Here is a 24,904-nt window from a genome sequence, read left to right on the forward strand (position 1 = left end):
GTGTATATACACCCACACTGCACATATAATAAACACATATACATATAAGAAATGCAGTAGGTATAGATATATAGTATATGCAATAGTGTACGAGGTGAAATTTATACCTCGTACCACACATATTTATACCTCGTACCACACATATGCTGTATATACTATATATCTGTACATATTGCATCTATAATACTGTGGTACACCAAGAGACAAAGACAGGGCTAGCACTCAATAGTATTATATATATATATATATATATATACAGTACAGACCAAAAGTTTGGACACACCTTCTCATTCAAAGAGTTTTCTTTATTTTCATGACTATGAAGGCATCAAAACTATGAATTAACACATGTGGAATTATATTCATAACAAACAAGTGTGAAACAACTGAAAATATGTCATATATTAGGTTCTTGAAAGTAGCCACCTTTTGCTTTGATTACTGCTTGGCACACTCTTGGCATTCTCTTGATGAGCTTCAAGAGGTAGTCCCCTGAAATGGTCTTCCAACAGTCTTGAAGGAGTTCCCAGAGATGCTTAGCACTTGTTGGCCCTTTTGCCTTCACTCTGCGGTCCAGCTCACCCCAAACCATCTCGATTGGGTTCAGGTCCGGTGACTCTGGAGGCCAGGTCATCTGGTACAGCACCCCATCACTCTCCTTCATGGTCAAATAGCCCTTACTTTCAAAGTTTTCCCAATTTTTCGGCTGACTGACTGACCTTCATTTCTTAAAGTAATGATGGCCACTCGTTTTTCTTTACTTAGCTGCTTTTTTCTTGCCATAATACAAATTCTAACAGTCTATTCAGTAGGACTATCAGCTGTGTATCCACCTGACTTCTCCTCAACGCAACTGATGGTCCCAACCCCATTTATAAGGCAAGAAATACCACTTATTAAACCTGACAGGGCACACCTGTGAAGTGAAAAACATTTTAGGGGACTACCTCTTGAAGCTCATCAAGAGAATGCCAAGAGCGTGCAAAGCAGTAATCAAAGCAAAAGGTGGCTACTTTGAAGAACCTAGAATATGACATATTTTCAGTTGATTCACACTTGTTTGTTATGTATATAATTCCACATGTGTTAATTCATAGTTTTGATGCCTTCATAGTCATGAAAATAAAGAAAAGTCTTTGAATGAGAAGGTGTGTCCAAACTTTTGGTCTGTACTGTATATATATATATATATATATATATATATATATATATATATATAAACTTTATTAGCGTCTCCATACGAGACAAATCACAGTAAAAACACATAGGAAACAATGGATGGTGAAAAAGAGGGCACACAAGATGACATGGAGCACGACTAGACCTGAAATGGCAAATGAATTCAAAAAGTAAATGTATAAATATGGCATATATATGCATGTGGGCCAAACAGGATGTCAAAAATACATATAATCAGGCAGAACTATGAAAGCTAAGTAGAGATATATCATACACTGTATACGGGATATAAATATAAAGTGCATAGTGCAAATACCGCAGAATACATAGATGACTAAAATTTCTTAACTCATCGCTTTATCTTGAGACAAAAGCCATTCAAAAGCAATTGAAGGTGTTTGCTTAACGCATTTAGTTTAGATAACACATCTTATAAATCATGAGTGTTAACTGTACTACATCCGTACACCATCCTTGGTGAAGTTCCTTTGCTAGATCATGCAGGACCTGTGATGCTGAAGATGTCATCAGAGGTCCTGGCAGATGCACTGTTCTAACCTTGGAACTACACTATTATCTGTGCAGTTCCCTTGCTAGATGTACAGGACCTGTGATGACATCATGAAAAGGTCCTTTAGCTTCCTCCACTGACGATAGGAATTTTAGATGAATGGGAGCCAGCATTGAAGGTAATTAGGGGGCGGGGGCCTATCCTCCACTACACGGCTCCCCTTCCCCACAGGCTCCATAGCAGCTGCGTGGTTTACCTGTATGTGAGGTATGCCACTGTGTATGAGATAATCCAATTTACTTTACCTTGAATGGAATATATGTCTGCAGATCAGGTCCACATTTAGAAAAAATTAATCTACACAACTGTATGGCTCTACTGTCATGAATGTGTATTCAGTGTGTAATGTGTATTTTCAGTTTAATTTGTAAAGCCTTATACATAAGATCTATGGAAACATGAGCATGGCATCTGTATTCTAGTACGGCAAATTGTGGCAGGAGTCAATGGGACTCATCTTGGCTGGAGTCTGGGATTTTTTTTCACTGTATACTGTAGTTATCTGTATTACACGCAGGGTAAAAGTGCATAATTGCATCTGAGGATGTATATATCGGTCTGCTTATTCATGCTAATATTGAATTCACTCACACACTGTCATTAGAGCAAATGTCATTATCTCAACTGACTCTTTCTGTTCCCCCATTTGGGTGTTATCTTATCTGCCTTTTGTCTTTCTATACTTTACCTTACAGTTATACAATATAATTATACTATACTATATACTATATTATACTTTATAGTATACTATATATAACTAGAGACGTGAAAATACTGATTAATGTACTTCTGTCTACTGAGGCCAACCCCACTAATCCCAAGAACTGGCTAGGAAATAGGTGGAGATTATATTGAACTCAACAGGAATGGCACTTTCTATAAACCCTCATTGTACGCTTGTGGTCTGCTTTTTTTGGTTTGCTCAGATAAAAACTGCTGTAGTCATAAAGTCAGTAATCCATTGATTTTATGTACTGTCCTATTTACATGTCATAAAATGTTTGTTGTGAAATTCCTTCAATTTACTATGGACTTTATGACCAAATCAATGAGATTTGGATTAATATTGCTAAGTCTGTAAGTATAAGCCAACATGCAAAGATGGTTCCTGCTAGTAACCAAGTTACTAGTAGGAAGTACCAAGTAAAAAATGTAACCATTTTTGTGTGCCTTCAGTTTAAAGCAGTTATCTGAGATGCATCGCAATCCCATGAGTCCGCCACATTGGGCAGATGATCCCAGCCTGGGGATTGAACCCCCAGCGCATGAGTGACTCTGAATCTCTCACAAGAATTTTGGGTAGAGAATCAGACTTATGCTTGTGCTGCTAGTTGTATTCCCAGCCTAGGATCATGTACCCAAGGTTATAGTCTGGCCAATGGGACACCCACTGAAACTGCAAATGAGGGAATTTTGTCCCCCACTGTTATGTGGAGAAATTACGTGATATTTATAGCCTCTCGCAAGTGAAATAGACAAGAGTTATAGAAACCTAATCAATGGTTAGCCATGCCTTCTGAATACATTAGCTGAACCTTCAAAACTTTGCTGTGACAAAAATCACCATATTGGGTGTAATTTACTCAGACTGGCGTTTCACACTCCGATCTTAGTAAAAACCCTGCTGAAGACAGATCTCACACCTCTTAATAAAGTAGTTGCATCTTCTGTCGGCCATGCACCAGAATTGAAAATGTAGCTGGAGTAGATTACTGATGTAATGTGCGCCAGTTTTCTGGTGTACATGTAATTAGATGAGTCAGGTCGTTAAGCTCCTGCCATGCTGAGGGCATCGGAAAAAGTTAAAAAGTCACAAAATGGCACTTGTGTCAAAATAGGTGACTTTTCTACTCCAGAAACTGTATAGTAAATTATACAGGTATACATTTACACTCAAACCCGTGTGCATACACCCAGATATATAGACATATACAAAGACTGCACAAACATACAAAATATTAACCTGAATTTCGGCTGTACCTCAGCTGGAAACCTCTCTCCCACCACTCAATTAAAGAGAGAAGACATAACATTGTTGTCTGGAAAAGTCGATAGCAGGATGAAGGAGATGGGAGTAGGACTGGAGGGCAAAGGGTGACAGCTTTAGACACTTTTGCTTCTAGGCCAGATAGTTTATGGTATATTCACCTGTGTTTTTCCTCCTGTGCTTTCTTGGACGGCAGACCTCGACAATGAAGTACTTGCAGCAAATCCTCTAAAACAACCACAGAAGATGTTGCTTAATCCAAAGGCTACTAGCTCCTGTAAATGTAATAAGCAAGCCATATTACTAAAGATGACCATAGAAAGATGTGCAATATCATCCCACTGTGCATACAGTGGGATGCGAAAGTTTGGGCAACCTTGTTAATCGTCATGATTTTCCTGTATAAATCGTTGGTTGTTACGATAAATGTCAGTTAAATATATCATATAGGAGACACACAGTGATATTTGAGAAGTGAAATGAAGTTTATTGGATTTACAAAAAGTGTGCTATAATTGTTTAAACAAAATTAGGCAGGTGCATAAATTTGGGCACTGTTGTCATTTTATTGATTCCAAAACCTTTAGAACTAATTATTGGAACTCAAATTGGCTTGGTAAGCTCAGTGACCCCTGACCTACATACACAGGTGAATCCAATTATGAGAGAGTATTTAAGGGGGTCAATTGTAAGTTTCCCTCCTCTTTTAATTTTCTCTGAAGAGTAGCATCATGGGGGTCTCAAAACAACTCTCAAATGACCTGAAGACAAAGATTGTTCACCATCATGGTTTAGGGGAAGGATACAGAAAGCTGTCTCAGACAGCTGAGATTTCAGCTGTCTGTTTCCACAGTTAGGAACATATTGAGGAAATGGAAGACCATAGGCTCAGTTCAAGTTAAGGCTCGAAGTGGCAGACCAATAAAAATCTCAGATAGACAAAAGCGACGAATGGTGAGAACAGTCAGAGTCAACCCACAGACCAGCACCAAAGACCTACAACATCATCTTGCTGCAGATGGAGTCACTGTGCATTGTTCAACCATTCGGCGCACTTTACACAAGGAGATGCTGTATGCGAGAGTGATGCAGAGGAAGTCTTTTCTCCGCCCACAGCACAAAGTGCCGCTTGAGGTGGGCTAAAGCACATTTGAACAAGCCAGCTTCATTTTGGAATAAGGTGCTGTGGACTGATGAAACTAAAATTTAGTTATTTGGCCATAACAAGGGGCGTTATGCATGGAGGAAAAAGAACACAGCATTCCAAGAAAAACACCTGCTACCTACAGTAAAATATGGTGGTGGTTCCATCATGCTGTGGGGCTGTGTGGCCAGTGCAGGGACTGGGAATCTTGTTAAAGTTGAGGGACGCATGGATTCCACTCAGTATCACCAGATTCTGGAGACCAATGTCCAGAAATCAGTGACAAAGCTGAAGCTGCGCCGGGGCTGGATCTTTCAACAAGACAACGACCCTAAACACTGCTCAAAATCCACTAAGGCATTTATGCAGAGGAACAAGTACAACGTTCTGGAATGGCCATCTCAGTCCCCAGACCTGAATATAATTGAAAATCTGTGGTGTGACTTAAAGAGAGCTGTCCATGCTCGGAAGCCATCAAACCTGAATGAACTAAAGATGTTTTGTAAAGAGGAATGGTCCAAAATACCTTCAACCAGAATCCAGACTCTCATTGGAACCTACAGGAAGCGTTTAGAGGCTGTAATTTCTGCAAAAGGAGGATCTACTAAATATTGATTTCATTTCTTTTTTGTGGTGCCCAAATTTATGCACCTGCCCAATTTTGTTTAAACAATTATAGCACACTTTCTGTAAATCCAATAAACTTCATTTCACTTCTCAAATATCACTGTGTGTGTCTCCTATATGATATATTTAACTGACATTTTTTATCGTAACAACCAACGATTTATACAGGAAAATCATGACGATTAACAAGGTTGCCCAAACTTTCGCATCCCACTGTAATTGTACATGTACTTGCTCCGGCTGTTGGAACAGGTATCCATATATTAAAAGTAGAACCATTTGTATAAAGACTAGGGATGAGCAAATCGAATTCGCATGAAACATCCGAGGTCAATTCGCATAAAAGTTTGTTAGCGTGTATTAGCATGTATTGGCTCATATGAGCCAAAGTTATTACTTTGCGAAGTCTCTTGAGACTTCGGGTAATAACTTCAAAAATAAATTTTTACTCTTAAAAACCTTTTCCCGAACTTGGGTTCGGTTCCAAGTGGTACATTGGGACCGAACCCGAGCTGCTTTGTAAAATAAAAGGTGGAATGTGATTGGTTGCTATGGGCAACTAAGCCAGTTTTTCTTCACACCAGTTTTGATAAATCTCCCCCTATGACTAAAATGATATTTCATTTACGTTCTGATCATTAATAGTTGTGTCACTTTAAGGTTAAAGAATTAAAACCTGAAATATTGATCTCTCTCAAAGTCTCAAGTGAAGAATTTTATTTTTATTTTTTTTAAATCCTACTTTAATGTAATCGTTTGAGTTATAAATTGATTTTACAATGTGTACCTTGTAATATAATAAGTGATAGAAATGATTCTTAGAGTTTATTATATAAAATAACAGCCATTTTGCAATGGCTCTTGCTTCTAAGGAGCCTTAGTACGGTGCCCATGGACTTCTATGAGGCCCTATTGTACTCTCATATGGTAGTATACAGAGATTTTTTTTTAAATGTGATGTGTTCAATCAAGTGCTGTACTGTGGGATTATTTTCCCTTGAACAATAGTTTCTAGGTGAGAATATCTCTGAAACACAGCACCATTCAGAATGCCATATGGTGGCACAAATAGTCTCTATGACTCTGTACTACTGAGACAGGAACTTAATGCACCATCCTTCAAGCTCATCACACAGAGTGCTGCTATTTGAATGACATCTAATCTCTTGTGTGAAATGGTTAAAAGTAGTGTTGAATGAAGTGAAGCATTCGAATTGGAATTTGGACCAAAGTTTAGGAAAACTTAGATTTGCAACGAATCCGAATTTCCTCACGCTTTGTGGTAATGAATCATGTTTTCCTAAAATGTCGACTACACGTGTAACATAGTGACAGTAAGAGGCCCAGGAACGGGACATCAACCATATTGCCATGCAGCCTGCCAATCCACAGATAACCATCCCCTGTGATGTCACAGCCCTATAAAACCTTCAGCCTGCATGGTCTCCGCCATTGTTCTGTGAGCTGAGCATAGGGAGAGACGTGGCAAGCAGTGATGGCCAGTTCGCAGTGTTCGCCAGAGAACACATGTGGGCTGCATCTTTAGTAAGGTTAGACTCACCCATCCGGTGATGCACAGGTAAGCCCTTACCTGTGCCTGTGCCGTGAGCCGGTCTGAAATCAAATGCGGTCATCGGGAGCAGGCAGTTCCGAGAACAGCCCGATGAAGGCCCCCGGCGGCTGTTCTTGGAACTGCCTGCTCCCGGTGATCGCATTTGATTTCAGACCGGCTCGCGGCACAGGTAAGGGCTTACCTGTGCATCGCCGGACGGGTGAGTCTAACCTTACTAAAGATGGCAGCCCGCATGTGTTCACTGGTGAACACTGCGAACTGGCCATCACTGGTGGCAAGTTCTCATGCGCTAGAAACAGTGTTGCTGCAAATAATATATTGGAGAGGGAGAGTGCAGGGTGACTTATTCTGCATCAGTTTTATATATGCTTACATTTTCTTATTCCTACATCAGTTGTAAATGTAATTTAATACCAATAAGATGGAAACCTTTATTATTCCCCTGCCAGTATGCCAACCAATACCATGGAGTCTGCACCCTTAGGAAGGTCAGGTCTTACTGGTGACCATTAGAGATAAGCGAAGGTTTAAAAAATTTGATTCTGCCGCTTCGCAAAATTTTTCCAAAAACTTTGCTTCAATACAAATGTATTTGTCACACAACACTTTAAACCAGGTTTATCCCAGCCTGCAGTTAAACTTTAGGGAGAATGTATCCTGGTGTACATCACTGTGCAGTGCAGCAACATGTATAGCTAGTCCTTTCTGGTAGCTAAACAGTTACTGTGCATCAGAATGACAGACAGGTCACATATATGGACATGCGCATCATCGTGCAGGCCACCAACATTCCAAGCTAACACCCAGCTAAACAAAAAAAAGCATACAGCATTCTTCAGTAAAGAAAAAAAAAATGCTGCGCGCCCCTGCAGGTAACAAACCCACAGAACAGGTGCAGATCGATTCATGAGACCTAAACCTAGAGTAGGCCGTCCTATGTCACCGTGCACAGGATTTTGTGCAGGATCTTCAATCAAAATGGAGGCGGCTGGCTCTTCACGCTCAAACGGATGAGGGAAGTATGATTTTTTTTATTATTTTTTACCGCCATTTAGGGAAAATCGAATTGCTACCACAAAGCACGAGGAAATTTGGCTTCGTGGTGAATCAAATTTTCCCTGAAATTCAGATCAAATTCCACTTTATGGAGTTCGATTCGCTCAACATCATTCCACCTGTAGTCCTGGTGATTGGCAAATAAATTGGCCTCCTGAAAGGGTCTGAGCATACAGCAGGTGTCACACATGAGCTGCCACTGTCTAACGTCAAAGTTACTTCGGGGAGTAGTCCTGTCTACAGGGAGTGCAGAATTATTAGGCAAGTTGTATTTTTGAGGATTAATTTTATTATTGAAAAACAACCATGTTCTCAATGAACCCAAAAAACTCATTAATATCAAAGCTGAATATTTTTGGAAGTAGTTTTTAGTTTGTTTTTAGTTTTAGCTATTTTAGGGGGATATCTGTGTGTGCAGGTGACTATTACTGTGCATAATTATTAGGCAACTTAACAAAAAACAAATATATACCCATTTCAATTATTTATTTTTACCAGTGAAACCAATATAACATCTCAACATTCACAAATATACATTTCTGACATTCAAAAACAAAACAAAAACAAATCAGTGACCAATATAGCCACCTTTCTTTGCAAGGACACTCAAAAGCCTGCCATCCATGGATTCTGTCAGTGTTTTGATCTGTTCACCATCAACATTGCGTGCAGCAGCAACCACAGCCTCCCAGACACTGTTCAGAGAGGTGTACTGTTTTCCCTCCTTGTAAATCTCACATTTGATGATGGACCACAGGTTCTCAATGGGGTTCAGATCAGGCGAACAAGGAGGCCATGTCATTAGATTTTCTTCTTTTATACCCTTTCTTGCCAGCCACGCTGTGGAGAACTTGGACGCGTGTGATGGAGCATTGTCCTGCATGAAAATCATGTTTTTCTTGAAGGATGCAGACTTCTTCCTGTACCACTGCTTGAAGAAGGTGTCTTCCAGAAACTGGCAGTAGGACTGGGAGTTGAGCTTGACTCCATCCTCAACCCGAAAAGGCCCCACAAGCTCATCTTTGATGATACCAGCCCAAACCAGTACTCCACCTCCACCTTGCTGGCGTCTGAGTCGGACTGGAGCTCTCTGCCCTTTACCAATCCAGCCACGGGCCCATCCATCTGGCCCATCAAGACTCACTCTCATTTCATCAGTCCATAAAACCTTAGAAAAATCAGTCTTGAGATATTTCTTGGCCCAGTCTTGACGTTTCAGCTTGTGTGTCTTGTTCAGTGGTGGTCGTCTTTCAGCCTTTCTTACCTTGTCCATGTCTCTGAGTATTGCACACCTTGTGCTTTTGGGCACTCTAGTGATGTTGGCCAAACTGGTGGCAAGTGGCATCTTGGCAGCTGCACGCTTGACTTTTCTCAGTTTATGGGCAGTTATTTTGCGCCTTGGTTTTTCCACACGCTTCTTGCGACCCTGTTGACTATTTTGAATGAAACGCTTGATTGTTCGATGATCACGCTTCAGAAGCTTTGCAATTTTAAGAGTGCTGCATCCCTCTGCAAGATATCTCACTATTTTTGACTTTTCTGAGCCTGTCAAGTCCTTCTTTTGACCCATTTTGCCAAAGGAAAGGAAGTTGCCTAATAATTATGCACACCTGATTTAGGGTGTTGATGTCATTAGACCACACCCCTTCTCATTACAGAGATGCACATCACCTAATATGCTTAATTGGTAGTAGGCTTTCGAGCCTATACAGCTTGGAGTAAGACAACATGCATAAAGAGGATGATGTGGTCAAAATACTCATTTGCCTAATAATTCTGCACGCAGTGTATTTGCATCATCAAGAAATTGGTCACGGGTTTCCTCTGCTCATACAGTCGGTCCAACATGTGGAGAGTAGAGTTCCAACTTGTGGAAATTTTGCATATGAGGAGATGTAGGGGAACACCATTCTGCCTTTGCAGCTCAAGGAGGGCGTGTTTTGCATGGTAAGAGTGGCTGAAGTGCATGCACAGTTTCCTGGACATTTTTATCAGCTCTTGCAGTTCAGTGGAAGACTTGAGGAACCGGGTGACAACGAGATTGAAGACGTGTGCCATGCAGAGTGTATGGGTCAGCCCTCCCTGACACAGTGAAGATAGAATGTTCTTCCAATTATTAGTGACCATGGTTCCTATCTCCAATTGGTGAAGAGACAGGCAGAATTCATGGACCAGTTCCTCCCCGGAGTTCACCCAGGCTGACCAGGTGCAGAACGGTGTGACACGTCGTGCTTTGCATTGGTGGTATGCTGGAGGACCACTCCGAACTGTGCCTACAGTGGAAGTAGAGGAGGACATTGGGGCAGAAATCCCATGATTACAACGTGGAGTCGGCATTGCCATCACCTGGCCAAGTTGCTGGTGTGCATGGGCTGGAACCACATTTACCCAGTGGGCTGTAATGGACATATATTGTTCTTGGCCATAGTTACAGCCCTACACATCAGGTCTGGCAAGAACTGTAACAGACACCGACAAGCTAAAGGACACTCTGCACAGTCAGTCTATTTAAAGTAGAACAGATTAAGTATACAGATATAGCATCGCTAGCGCTCCCTTCAGAATCGCGGCAGCCCAAAGCAATTTCCAATTCAATTAGCAAACCCGAATCGCGTAAATAGCCATTGAGAAAATTCAGGGTGCAATGTTGGTTTGTGAACACCAGATGACACATGGAACTACAGTCAGTTAGTTAATTCCCGTGCGCTATACCGTAAATATCAAAGTTTCGCTGTGGAAATAGGAGTACTGTAGGTGGCAAGGCTTATTCCATTACAGAAGTCCCGCATAAAGTACTGTAAACTGATCGCCAGTCCAAATTTGCCCCATTTTCAGGATTAATTTATGAATAATTAAAACAACCAGAAGCGCTGAATGGAACCATACAAAGGGGCGTACAGCTGTCACATCTCATGGACATTTGGATGCGCTGCAAACATCAGAGCAATGGGAGAGCACAGCATCTCTGTACACACTGATGCCGTGCGCTCCAGGGCACCAACAGTGAAAGGGTCTCCAGCAGGAATCCTGTGCCCTGGAGAGCTGGCAGAGCCATGACCTGTGACCACCAGCCTCACACACTGCACATCATAAGGAGGACTAATGACAGCACATCCTAAGGCTGGCAGACACACACTACACACGGAGAAAGTCGGTGCAGCGCTGGTAGATCACTGCAAACACAATCCTCGTATTTTTATGAATAAAAATGAATAATTTGATTTTTAATTATGAATAATTAAAAAAACAGAGGCGATGAACTGAACCATAGAAAGTACCATACAGAACTGTAAATAACTGATCTCACCACTTCATCCCCTGAGCAAATAATTGAATGCTTGTAGAAAGGGGATTAAAAGGTTAATCGACAGGGGGCCAGTGGGGCGCTGCTCAACACCTAATGTCATTGTATTTCATTAATAAAAAATAAATGGCAGCATCTCTGTATCCTAATAACAGTAATCTGCCATTTTCTTCACTGCCAGGTCTTTTTATAGCTGGATCGCTCAATACAGAATATTCAGCCAATCACGTTGTAGTTCCCACGGTCATGGGAACCAATCAGAAGCCGGTTCTCTGGCAATCCAGCTTAATTGGTGATGACAGCTTGTCAAAACAATTATGTCATATTGGTTAACAAGGTATTTAACCTTAATTTCCGTGAGAACCGGCCTGTGATTGGTTCCCATGACCGTGGGAACTAGAATGTGTTATTAGGATACAGAGATGCTGCCATTTTTTTTTATATTAATTAAATACAATGACATTAGGTGTTGAGCAGCGACCAACTGGCCTCCTGTCGATTTAACCTTTTAATCCCCTTTCTACTAGCATTCAATTATTTGCTCAGGGGATGAAGTGGTGAGATTGGTTATTTACAGTTTATTTCAGAGCCCCAGTAAAGTACATTTTTCAGTAGTAAAATTTTATATATATGTGTGTGTGTGTGTGTGTGTGTGTATATACAGTACAGACCAAAAGTTTGGACACACCTTCTCATTCAAAGAGTTTTCTTTATTTTCATGACTATGAAGGCATCAAAACTATGAATTAACACATGTGGAATTATATACATAACAAACAAGTGTGAAACAACTGAAAATATGTCATATTCTAGGTTCTTCAAAGTAGCCACCTTTTGCTTTGATTACTGCTTTGCACACTCTTGGCATTCTCTTGATGAGCTTCAAGAGGTAGTCCCCTGAAATGGTTTTCACTTCACAGGTGTGCCCTGTCAGTTTTAATAAGTGGGATTTCTTGCCTTCTAAATGGGGTTGGGACCATCAGTGGCGTTGAGGAGAAGTCAGGTGGATACACAGCTGATAGTCCTACTGAATAGACTGTTAGCTGCTTTTTTCTTGCCATAATACAAATTCTAAGTAAAGAAAAACGAGTGGCCATCATTACTTTAAGAAATGAAGGTCAGTCAGTCAGCCGAAAAATTGGGAAAACTTTGAAAGAAAGGGCTATTTGACCATGAAGGAGAGTGATGGGATGCTGCGCCAGATGACCTGGCCTCCACAGTCACCGGACCTGAACCCAATCGAGATGGTTTGGGGTGAGCTGGACCGCAGAGTGAAGGCAAAAGGGCCAACAAGTGCTAAGCATCTCTGGGAACTCCTTCAAGACTGTTGGAAGACCATTTCAGGGGACTACCTCTTGAAGCTCATCAAGAGAATGCCAAGAGTGTGCAAAGCAGTAATCAAAGCAAAAGGTGGCTACTTTGAAGAACCTAGAATAGGACATATTTTCAGTTGTTTCACACTTGTTTGTTATGTATATAATTCCACATGTGTTAATTCATAGTTTTGATGCCTTCATAGTCATGAAAATAAAGAAAACTCTTTGAATGAGAAGGTGTCCAAACTTTTGGTCTGTACTCTATATATATATATATATATATATTATAATATAATTTGTAATTACATGTATATATTCAGGTATCTATTGCTCTCCAAGAAAAAAAAAAGGGAGTAGTGCATACAGTACTTTCTTTAGCAGAACAAAGGCTCTTTACAGGAACTGACTAACATTCGATTTGCTAATATAAGCTTAAGTCCTCAGAAGTGTTTTATGTTATATTTATATCCAGTGCAGCAGTATATTGTGTATATACATAGTTCCACTACCAATCGCAATGCATGACTTCATAGAAATGTAAAAACTGATATTATTGATAACTAGCAATGCATTTTTTGCAAATATAAAAATATATTACAAGTTTATATAATAATATAAATAATAATATAATTATTATATATATTTATATACACGCACAAACATATATATATATACAGGGTGGGCCATTTACATGGATACACCTTAATAAAATGGGAATGGTTGGTGATATTAACTTCCTGTTTGTGGCACATTAGTATATGTGAGGGGGGAAACTTTTCAAGATGGGTGGTGACCATGGCGGCCATTTTGAAGTTGGCCATTTTGAATCCAACTTTTGTTTTTTCAATAGGAAGAGGGTCATGTGACACATGAAACTTATTGGGAATTTCACAAGAAAAACAATGGTGTGCTTGGTTTTAAAGTAACTTTATTCTTTCATGAGTTATTTACAAGTTTCTCTTTGTTTACAGCCATTGACATGTCGCCGAGGTTAACACGTGAGGAGCTGAAAGAAATTGTGTTGATGTCTGGTGAACGCAGTAACCGGGTCATTGCAGCAGATTTCAATGCAAGACACCCTACGAGACCACCCATCTCCCATGCTACAGTTAGCAAACTGCTTGCTAAGTTTCGTGAAACTGCTTCAGTGTTGGATTTGCCAAAATGTGGACGCATGAAATCTTTCTCTAATGAAGAAACCTCAGTGGCTGTCCTAGCTTCATTCAGCAAGAGCCCACAGTGTAGCACTCGCCGCATGTCACTGGAGAGTGGCATTAGTCGAACATCCCTTTCGTGGATATTAGCTACTCACAAATGGCACCCTTACAAACTCCAGCTACTGCAGCATCTCAACGAGGATGACCCAGATCGGCGCACTGAATTTGCAGAATGGGCAAAACAAAAATTGGAACAGGACCCTCAGTTTATGCAGAAGATTTTGTTCAGTAATGAGGCAAACTTTTATGTGAATGGTGAGGTTAAACAAAACCACCGCTATTGGTCTGACACTAACCCACATTGGATAGATCCCTCCAAGACTGTTGGAACAAAAAAATTTATGGTATGGTGTGGTATATGGGGTACAAAGATAGTGGGGCCATTCTTCATCAATGGAAACCTCAAGGCCACTGGATATGCGAAATTGCTACATGATGATGTGTTTCCCTCTTTATGCACTGAAGCTGGCACGTTCCCTGATTTTTTTTTTTTCCAGCAAGATGGTGCACCACCACATTATGGGTGTCAGGTCCGAGCATTCCTAGATGAACAGTTTCCTGGAAAGTGGATTGGTCGTCGTGGGCCAGTTGAATGGCCCCCAAGGTCTCCCGATCTGACCCCCTTAGGCTTTTATCTTTGGGGTCATCTGAAGGCAATTGTCTATGCTGTGAAGATACGAGATGTGCAGCACCTGAAACTACGGATACTGGAAGCCTGTGCTAACATTGCTCCTGCGGTGTTGCTATCAGTGTGTGAAGAGTGGGAGAAGAGGGTTGCATTGACAATCCAACACAATGGGCAGCACATTGAACACATTTTATAAGTGGTCAGAAACTTGTAAATAACTCATGAAAGAATAAAGTTACGTTAAAACCAAGCACACCATTGTTTTTCTTGTGAAATTCCCAATAAGTTTGATGTGTCACATGACCCTCTTCCTATTGAAAAAACAAAAGTTGGATTCAAAATGGCCGACTTCAAAATGGCCGCCATGGTCACCACCCATAAACTGTAAATAACCGATCTCACCACTTCATCCCCTGAGCAAATAATTGAATGCTAGTAGAAAGGGGATTAAAAGGGTAATCGACAGGATGCCAGTGGGGCGCTGCTCAACACCTAATGTTATTGTATTTAATTAATATAAAAAAAAATGGCAGCATCTCTGTATACTAATAACATTAATCTGCCATTTTCTTCACTGCCAGGTCTTTTTATAGCTGGAGCGCTCAATACAGAATATTCAGCCAATTACATTTAAGTTCATAATTAAAAATCAAATTATTCATTTTTATTCATAAAAATACTGTACATCTAATTAATTGGGAAAACAAATAATTTAAAGGAAATGTCGGCACCTGTACTGTACTGCAGATGCTCTATAGTACTGTAAACTGATCGCCAGTCCAAATTTGCCCCATTTCAGGATTCATTTATGAATAATTAAAACAACCAGAACCGCAGTGAAAGGCACCAGCAGTGAAAGGGTCTCCAGCAGGAAAATAACCTGCACTTTCAGCCATCTGCAGACAATACCCCCCTTCCCCCAAACAGGGACTTCCTTTTGTCTCTGGGCTTTCAGTGAATGGGAGGGCAGGGCATCAGTGTGTAGAGAGATAGTGTGCGATCTAATTCACAGACAGCAAGATCCCTGTAGGGGGAGGGGGATGCAACCCTATTCAGAGCCCCAGTAAAGTTCATTTGATATATATGTATGCATATATGTGTATATATGTGTTTGTATACATGTATCTATATATATATATATATATATATATATATAAAATATATAATATGTTTGTAATTACATGTATATATTCAGGTATCTACTGCTCTCCAAGAAAAAAAAGGGAGTAGTGCATACAGAGGCCAGTGGGGCGCTGCTCAACACCTAATGTCATTGTATTTAATTAATATAAAAAAAATGGTAGCATCTCTGTATCATAATAACAGTAATCTGCCATTTTCTTCACTGCCAGGTCTTTTTATAGCACGGTCATGGGAACCAATCACAGGCCGGTTCTCATGGAAATGAAGGTTAAATAACTTGTTAACCAATATGACATAATTGTTTTGACAATGTTTAAAGCCGAGATGCTGTCATTTTTTTCTTTTATTGTCCCCTAAAATAAATATAGGGGACAGGGGAAAATGCTAATACAAGATATATAGAAAACGCCCACCAACCGCATAAATGTAATAAAATGCCGCAATGAAAGATGGAGCAACCCCTTTTTTTAAAAAGGGTACTCCATATACAGGTTTTGCTATGGACATGAGATATGACCCGATCCAGCCCACATTTTTCTGATTCCGGCTTGTTAAGAGCGGCGATATCGGAGTGTGTTCTCACAAAAACCTTGGTTCAGTTCTATTTAATAAATATCAAAAAATCGCATATTTTGACGACCTGCCATAACCAATTAACCTTAATAGCGTGGGAACTTGACGGTGATTGGTTCACATGACCGTGGGAACTCTCATATCATTGGCAGAATCTTCCATATTCATTGAATGGAGCAAATTTTCTTATGAGTTATCATACCGGTATGCTGCGATTTTTTTTGATATTTATTAAATAGAATTGAACAAAGGTTTTTGTGAGAACGCCCCACTGTCCTCTGTTACTATTTTATTGGCTTACTGGCTGAAGTGTTGCTGCACGGTAGAAGATGCAGTGGGGTACAGGACAATACAGTCGGGTGCAGTGGGGCACAGGACAGTACAGTCGGGTGCAGTGGGGCACAGGACAGTACAGTCGGGTGCAGTGGGGTACAGGACCATTTTTTTTAATGATTTAATGTTGAGGTGCCATCGCCCGGCTCCTGTATAGTGTCGGGATGACTACGGGCTGTATCAGGAGCCGGATAGCGATATTAACTTTAACTCAACACCGCCATCTACTGGCATTGGTGTGTATTGATAGACTGGAGGAGATAAAATCGTGTTTAGTTAGTAACGAATTGTGAAATAAGGCAGCGGTAGCGATGACACATCTGTATATAAACCTTCCTATATTTTGGAACGCCTGCTGACAATGAGTTTGATGCACCATACATCTATGTATAACTGAATGGATGAATTATTAATCAGATGGATTAATTATGCATCAGATGAAGTAGGTGCATGCATCAATATATTAGACTGACTGTTGAGACTAAATTTGATGCACCGTCTATGTATAACAGAACAGATTAAGTATAAATGGCACAGCAGTGGAACAAGATGCACAGGGCAATTACACAGAGCCTGTACTGTCCCTGCAGTCTCCTTATGCTCTCACTACAGTGTCTGAACACTTTCCCTATGATCTCCCTACACTGTCTCTGCACTGTCTATATCCAAGATTCTACAATTTAAGCTTTGTTAAACACTGTCCTTGTCATTATGCCCAGTTCACAGTAAAATGGTGGAGACTGGGCGGGATTAGGATTTTTATAGGGCTGTGACATCACAGGGGAAGGTCATCTGCTGATGGGCTGGCTGCAAAGCATTATGGTCATATCTCCTTCCCGGGCTTCTTACTTACACTTTATAATATGTGCATCAACCATTTTAGAAAAAAAAACTGATTTGTTACCACAAAGCATGAGGAAATTCAGATTTATAGCAAATCAAATTTTTCATGAAATTCAGATCGATTTCAATTAGTTTCACTTTGATTTGCTCAACACTAGTGACCATCCTGATCTTTTGCTGGCTTTACTTCTTCCAAATCATCCTTCAAAGTCTCCATGTCCTAGAAAAGTCAGAGACAGGAGGAGCTGGATGTTCCTGATGACATATTCTCATCAATATTAGATGACATAGAAAAGGAGGAAAAGCAGATGGCAGAAGAAGGGCTCCCACCTATACGGCAGGAGTGTGCTGGGGTTCGAGAAATGGGTATGCCAGAGCTGAATAATATTCAATGTTTACTGTCAAATAACCTGTAGGAGAACAGCAATAATATGTATATTGCCCCCCCCCCACCTGACCAGCCAAACCCCATACCAGCAATAGCCCCTATTTATAGGTGCAGTGCGGCCATTAACAATGAAGAAGGACTATAGAGTATGGTCTTCATTATTAAATGAAAGGCAGCTGCAGGGTAATTGGCTGCACGGTTCTTCACCGCAGCACGGCTGCTCCATGTGGCCTTGCCCTAATTAATATACCTTGATTTATAGCAATTCATGACAAATGAATTGGTAACAAATTGCATTTCTTGGTTAACTTCGGTGAATTTGCCAGATCGATATTTTTTTTAAACTTTGCTCATCCCTAGTTAAAAGAATGATGTAACATACCTGATTACCATTTATTACATAGTCATGCTTTGTGGAATAGACTTTGGCCACAGAAAAAGCTACAGCAAATCCGACTATTCCGATGGAAAAGCCATCAGCTACACAGTCTTGGAATACCGAAAGACTTGGTGCCAGTGGAGGCTGAAAACTGTATGAGAAGAGTATAAAAAATAAAAAAAAGTAAGTTTTTAGCAATATTTCTTTTACTTACTTTACTTTTTTACTTTTAGTTATGTGTTACTTTTAGTTATGTGTTACTTCAGACTAATACTCTTGTATAAATAGAATTTGATGGCTGAACATATCAAATATTTCCACATAAATGCTAACTCAAATACCAAAATGCAAAAATAATGATCAGATCATTAAAAATACACAGCAGTAAATCCCTTGACACTTCAAATAATTGCTATCTAACATACTTTTAACAGTGACTCCGGGAGTCTCCGGAGAGATGCAGCATTGTAATGATGACACTGACATACTACTGAAATGGTACAGATATTACAGTAATTTCCAGAACTACAGTGTAGACTCTTAGGGTATGTCCCCATGGGAGATAAATTGTAGTGGGAAAATCTGCAGAGGTCTTGCCAATGGCCCGCCTTCTGCTGCTCACACCTTGCATACTATTTATAAAAAGTAACCTGAGAGTTGGGAAGGGTCAAAAAGTTGCACAGTTTGGTTCAATCCAGGACTTGTGCCGAAATTTGACTTTTCTATACCAGAAAAGAGGCCTAGAAGCTTAATACTGTGTATCTCCCCCTTTGTAATGTTTACCATTAATGACAGAGAAAAATTGTGAATAATCCTGTAGATGCACTGACAAATCGAGCAGATTATAACAGTTCAGTTTTAGTGCTATAGATATTATGATTATTTTTAACAATCATAAATAAAATCAGAGCAAAAGAGGGAGTGACCGATAATGGAGTATGGTGGGATGTCTGCTTAAAGGTGTTGTATGAGTTAAATAAAAACTCTTGTAAATATGCTTAAATAACCCTTTTCTCCCCCTGCCTATTCCAGCTCTGCTCTTCTGTTATTTTAACTTGGACAACCCTTTTAAGAACACAGGTTTACATGCCATACAGAGTTTGGAGACAACCCTTTGGTTATACTGTCATAGCTGGAATCACCTGTTGTTACAATGCACATTACCTATAAAGGGGACTAGAAATTCTACAGAAAGATATAACAAATATGATAAAAGGCTCCACAGAAGAGGACAGCTCACAACATTGGGTCTGACTATTTTATAGAAAGAAACATTTAGGTGTTCATACCCCTTTTGCAATTTTCCAACAATGTCAACCTTATATGTTGCCTCGAAATTGAATGCATACGATACGCCTGTTGCAATTACTGTCTACAAAAGAATAAAAAATGAACGCATATATGTAAGTATAAATACACAGAAATATTGCCAGTCATGAATTCTATAAAATTGTTCTATAATAGTGACATTTTAATGTACTAATTTATTCAGTTCCCCTGTCTTCTATATGCCAAATACAATTAGTCACTTGTATTTGTTAGTCAATTGTATTATATTAACAGGGGTCCAACACCATGCTTCCTGTTTATTAGCTGATTTGAACAAGCTTTGATATCAGAACTACACCTTCATCCATCATGTGTAGTGGATAGAGTTGGCTACTGAAATACTGTTCCAATTCACTTCAGTAGTAACATCTACTGCTGAACAGCTGATCAGTGGGGTTACGGAGTTCAGGATCCTCACCAATCTGATATTCATGGACTATCCTGAGGTTTAGCCATCAATAGTAAATTGTCCTTATCCTGTGTTACACATTGTACTATACTCCAGAACTGCAAAAAGGTAGTCAGACACTTCCACATCACATAACGTTATGGCATATTTCTATGTCATCACTTTATGATCAGTGAAGGTCAGACCTCTGGGACCTTCACTGATCCTGAGAATGGTGAGGACACAGTGCTAGTATAACGCTGTGATCCCTTCAAACTTTTCATAGCACAGCAAAGCTTTGTTTCCAGCCAGTCACATTCACTCAAATAGGGCCAGTCTGCGGCTCTTCGAACAGTCTGGTGGCCAGTGGCTTTTTTTGCAGGAAAAAAAAATGAAGAGGATACAGTGCTACAGCCATCTTCATTCTCAGCATTGGTGAGTCTTCCATCATGGACCCCAGGGGCGTAGCTATAGTGGAAGCAAAGAAAGTACCTGCTATGGGGCCGAAATCACAAGGGGTCTACCCAGGAGGAGGGCTAAAAGATTTTATTGTCAGGGCACCATCAACAGTATTATACAAAGACATTATATATGGTGACAGTATGTACAGTGACATGACATACAGTATATACATGTAGGATATGGATGGAGTGGTTGGATGGCCTGGTCTGGAAAAGTGATCTTGACTAGTCACAAGTGGGAGGTTTGCACAATTGGAGGGAGTTGCTGGGGGGAGGGGCTTTTAAAAATTTGGTGTGGGGCCCAGTCACTCATAGTTACGCCACTGGCGGACCCTCAACAATCATACAATGGTGGCATATCCTAACAGTTTGCCATCTATGAGATGGGGAGCCTCTTTTAACAAATCATCCAATGTCAAGTTATCTGAAGACTGCAGAACTGTGACTGCAGCTCTGGAGTACAGTACATACTGTCAATGAAAGGTATTTACAAAGATATATAAGCTGTTAAAATTATGTCCAAAGAGGAACATACCCTTTAAATATAATTTTCAACATGTTTAATAATTTTATCAAACTTTGATTTGAAAGAATTGGTTACTTACCATTATAACTTCAATAGGGATTGGTACAGGTATCTTGGATTTATATCGGTCATTGATTTCCTTCACAGCAAATACTACCACCATTATAATTATTGATGTCACAAGGTCGCAAATATTTGTCTTTGTGATGTCCGTAAATACACCCTTCAAAGTCTGTAGATCAAAAGCAATTCCAATTACACTAAAAATATCAAAAAGTGTACTGTAAAATTTTAATCAGCACATTACATGTTTTCGTAATTATATTCACTTTAGAAAACGTTATCAAACATTTGTCCTTTATGCCGTACTGTTGGCCAAAGTTAAAGGGGTTGTCCGGGTTCAGAGCTGAACCCGGACATACTCATAATTTCACCCAGGAAGCCCCCCTGACTTGAGCATCGGAGCTTGAGGTTTCCGCCCAGCAGTGTGTTCAGTGACGTCAGCGGCTCTTATGGGGGGGCTTTAGCGCTGCCCTAGCCACTTTACAGGCTAGGCCAGCGCTAAAGCCCGCCCATCAAGCCTCCATCTGGCAGCCAAAGGAAAGCCCGGTACATCACCGGAACTCCACAAAATACCTTTGCCCTGCGCGATTTAGCGCAGGGCAAAGGAGAGCATTGGAGCATGAACTGCTCCGATGCTCAAGTCAGGGGGGCTGCCTGGGTGAAATTCTGGGTATGTCCGGATACAGCTCTGAACCTGGACAACCTCTTTAAGATCTTAGATCTCGGAGTTGCTGATATTATTAAAACGATATTTACATAGTTACATAGTTAATACGGTTGAAAAAAGACAAACGTCCATCAAGTTCAACCAAGGGATAGGTGGGGACGCGAATCCCAGAAGGAAGTGAGACTCAGATTTCTACACGTTTTCCTAAGCATTTATGTTTTTTACTTTTTAAGAATTTTTCTAAATCCTTTTTGAAACTGTCCACTGTTCCTGCTGTGACCACGTTCTGAGGAAGTCTATTCCACAGATTCGCAGTTCTTACAGTAAAGAAGCTTTGACGCTTCTGGAGACTGAACTTTTTCTTCTTCAGTCGGAGGCAGTGCCCCCTTGTCTTTTGAGCACATTTTACATGGAACAGCTTTTCGCCGTATTTTTTGTATGGCCCATTTATATACTTGTACAGGTTAATCATGTCCCCCCTTAGACGTCTCTTCTCAAGACTAAATAAATTCAATTCTTTTAATCTTTCTTCATAACTAAGATCCTCCATGCCCCTTATCATTTTAGTCGCTCTCCTCTGTACTTTTTCCAGCTGCAGTGCATCTTTTCTATGTACTGGTGCCCAGAACTGGACTGCGTATTCCAGATGAGTTTCTGTCTGAGATTCTTTTTTTTAGACGTGAAAAAAGTGCTACATGCAGGAGTTTTTCTTCCATCTACAAAAAGGTCTCAGAAATGGCTCAAACTTTTGCCAAATATGCATAATGAATGCACAGGATCCATTTTTTTTACAGGATCCGTTTTTGATGATTATAGGAACGGCAAAATAACAGTGATGTGAACTCTCCCTAACACAGCCAAAGAGAGCCACTAAAACCTAACAAGGGGAAGGACTGCCACAAAGTGTGGAAATTAGTTTTTTATACAAACGTATACTTAGTTCCCAAAGACCACTAAAGGTGAATAGTAGCTTAAACATCTGTTGATGTGAGTTTGAAAATAGCATTTAACCAGTTGCCTACTGCTGCACAACTTTTTATGTAGTCGAGGTAGGCTGTTAACTGTAAACTGACATATAAAAGTGTCGGATTACATTACGATCTGTTGGTACCCAATAGTCAGCCAAAGTGGTCTCCGGGCATCTGAACGCTGTTACACACTGTAACAACGATCCTCTGTGAAGAAAAGTATATAAAGCCATAAGTGACACTTTCAGCTATTTGAGAGCGACCTCTGCTCGCTGTAACTGATCCTGCTGTCTGCGAATTAACCCCTTCCTACCCTGACTGTGGCAGGGAGGAGTTAATTCACATTTTCATAAAAAAATAGAGTAAAAAAGAAATAAAAAATAATAAAAAAGTTATAGCTATAGTTATTAGCTTTAGTAATGGTATAGTGTACTACGTATACACACACACACACACACACACACTTTTTCCCCAGTTTTGTTTCATGTAAAAAAAAAAAAAATTTAGTTATTAGTTTTATAGGTTTAGCAATAGTATTTTATAGCAGACTTTTATGTGTAAAATATACAAATGTACGCATATTTTTCCATTTTCTTTCATTTAAAAAAATAAAAAAGATAGGTGCTCATTTTAGTTATATTTAGTATTAAAATGTCTGAATTTCCCTTATATGAATAGCTCTGGGTCAACACTCAACATAAAAAAATAGTCACTTTGAAGGAGTTTCTAATATTTTGGCAGTGTTGTGCCATTAAACCAGCAACAGAAATATAGGCTGCTAAAACCCCAAAACTCCTTGTGGTGTAGATCAGCCAGTAGATATCCATTCTCACAGTGCAAACATATAGTAATGGTTTTAGGAATGTTTTGTCTTGAAAGTTTTGTTACAGTTAGGAAAAAAATGAAGAAAGGAAATATATAATTTTTTTTCATAATTTTCATTTTTTTCTTTAATATTTTTTTTAATATTACATCTGTCATCAAATGTCACAAAAGAAAAATCCAATGTGTCCTGTGAAAAATAATATCAAATACATGTAGGTTAGCTCAGAATTAGTTATTTGTAGTTAGATAGGCCTACTACGAAAATTGAAAATTGGCCTTGGTGGGGAAGTTAACACTCTAGTAATGAAATAGTTAATATGTAAATGCAAGAGTTTGTATGCCTATGCATATGTATCTTATGGTTGTCATCATTAGACAGCCTCTTTAATGTAGAACATATGTAGTTACCCACTTATCATGCAACAGACACACTAGAACCACATTGTGACTCCTCAGAAAATGTTAACTTTTGTAAATATGTTCTAGTGCAAGTTTAGTGAAAGACTGTTCTCTAATGCAATAAAAAAAAATCTCTATTAGACAATGTTAAGAAAATCATATAAATGTAGATCTATTGGCTTAAAAAGCGACTAAGCGACTTAGGTAGATGATACCAAAGTCATACAGGGAAAATATACAGTAATAATGTTTGAGGGCATTCATAATTATATTTCTGTATTTATAATAGCAGATTGTGGAGAAAACATGTAGAAAAAGCATAAGAATACTTACATAAAACAAGGCCAAAGGTCCACTAAACGGTGGAACTGTTAAGCCGAATATAAACTTTAACTGTGAAATTAAAACATGAATGGCAGCAGCGGTTGTAAAACCACTAATCAAGGAATCTGACAAGTAGATGACTATGAATCCAATTTGCAGTAGTCCTAATCCCAACTGGAAAACAAGAAAAAAAAATGCATTGGCCATTACTGGCAATTGGTATCTATGTGGAGTAGCATAGCGCTTGGATGTTCCAACAGGACTAACCTGGAAGATCCCAGCTAGTACCGTCACTGAAGCGGCTACAGTAACTCTTTTGTTATTCAAATCTGGATCATTTAGATCATCAGGAAACAACCGCAGCACAGCTGTGCCAACCATTAAACTCAACACAGGAAAGGGACCTGTAATAAAACAGAAGATCTGTGATTATTTATTTGGGTAACAATTTATTAGCAGGTTCCTTCATCAGATCTCTTCTATATTGTAAAGCACTGCTGAATATGGTGGTGCTATATAAATAATAATAATTATTATATGATATTGTACTGCCTTTGCTGTGACAACTTTTTTTCTTCATTAGGCTCCCCCATCTCTACTAATGATCTTCACAAACAAATAGCAAAAACTAAGGTATTATCGATTTAGTAGTAAATCAGTTTTATGATCATGTGAAAGAAAATTGTGTATATT

This window comes from Bufo bufo, chromosome 1 (assembly GCF_905171765.1).
Source record: "Bufo bufo chromosome 1, aBufBuf1.1, whole genome shotgun sequence".
In the NCBI taxonomy this organism is placed as follows: Eukaryota; Metazoa; Chordata; class Amphibia; order Anura; family Bufonidae; genus Bufo; species Bufo bufo.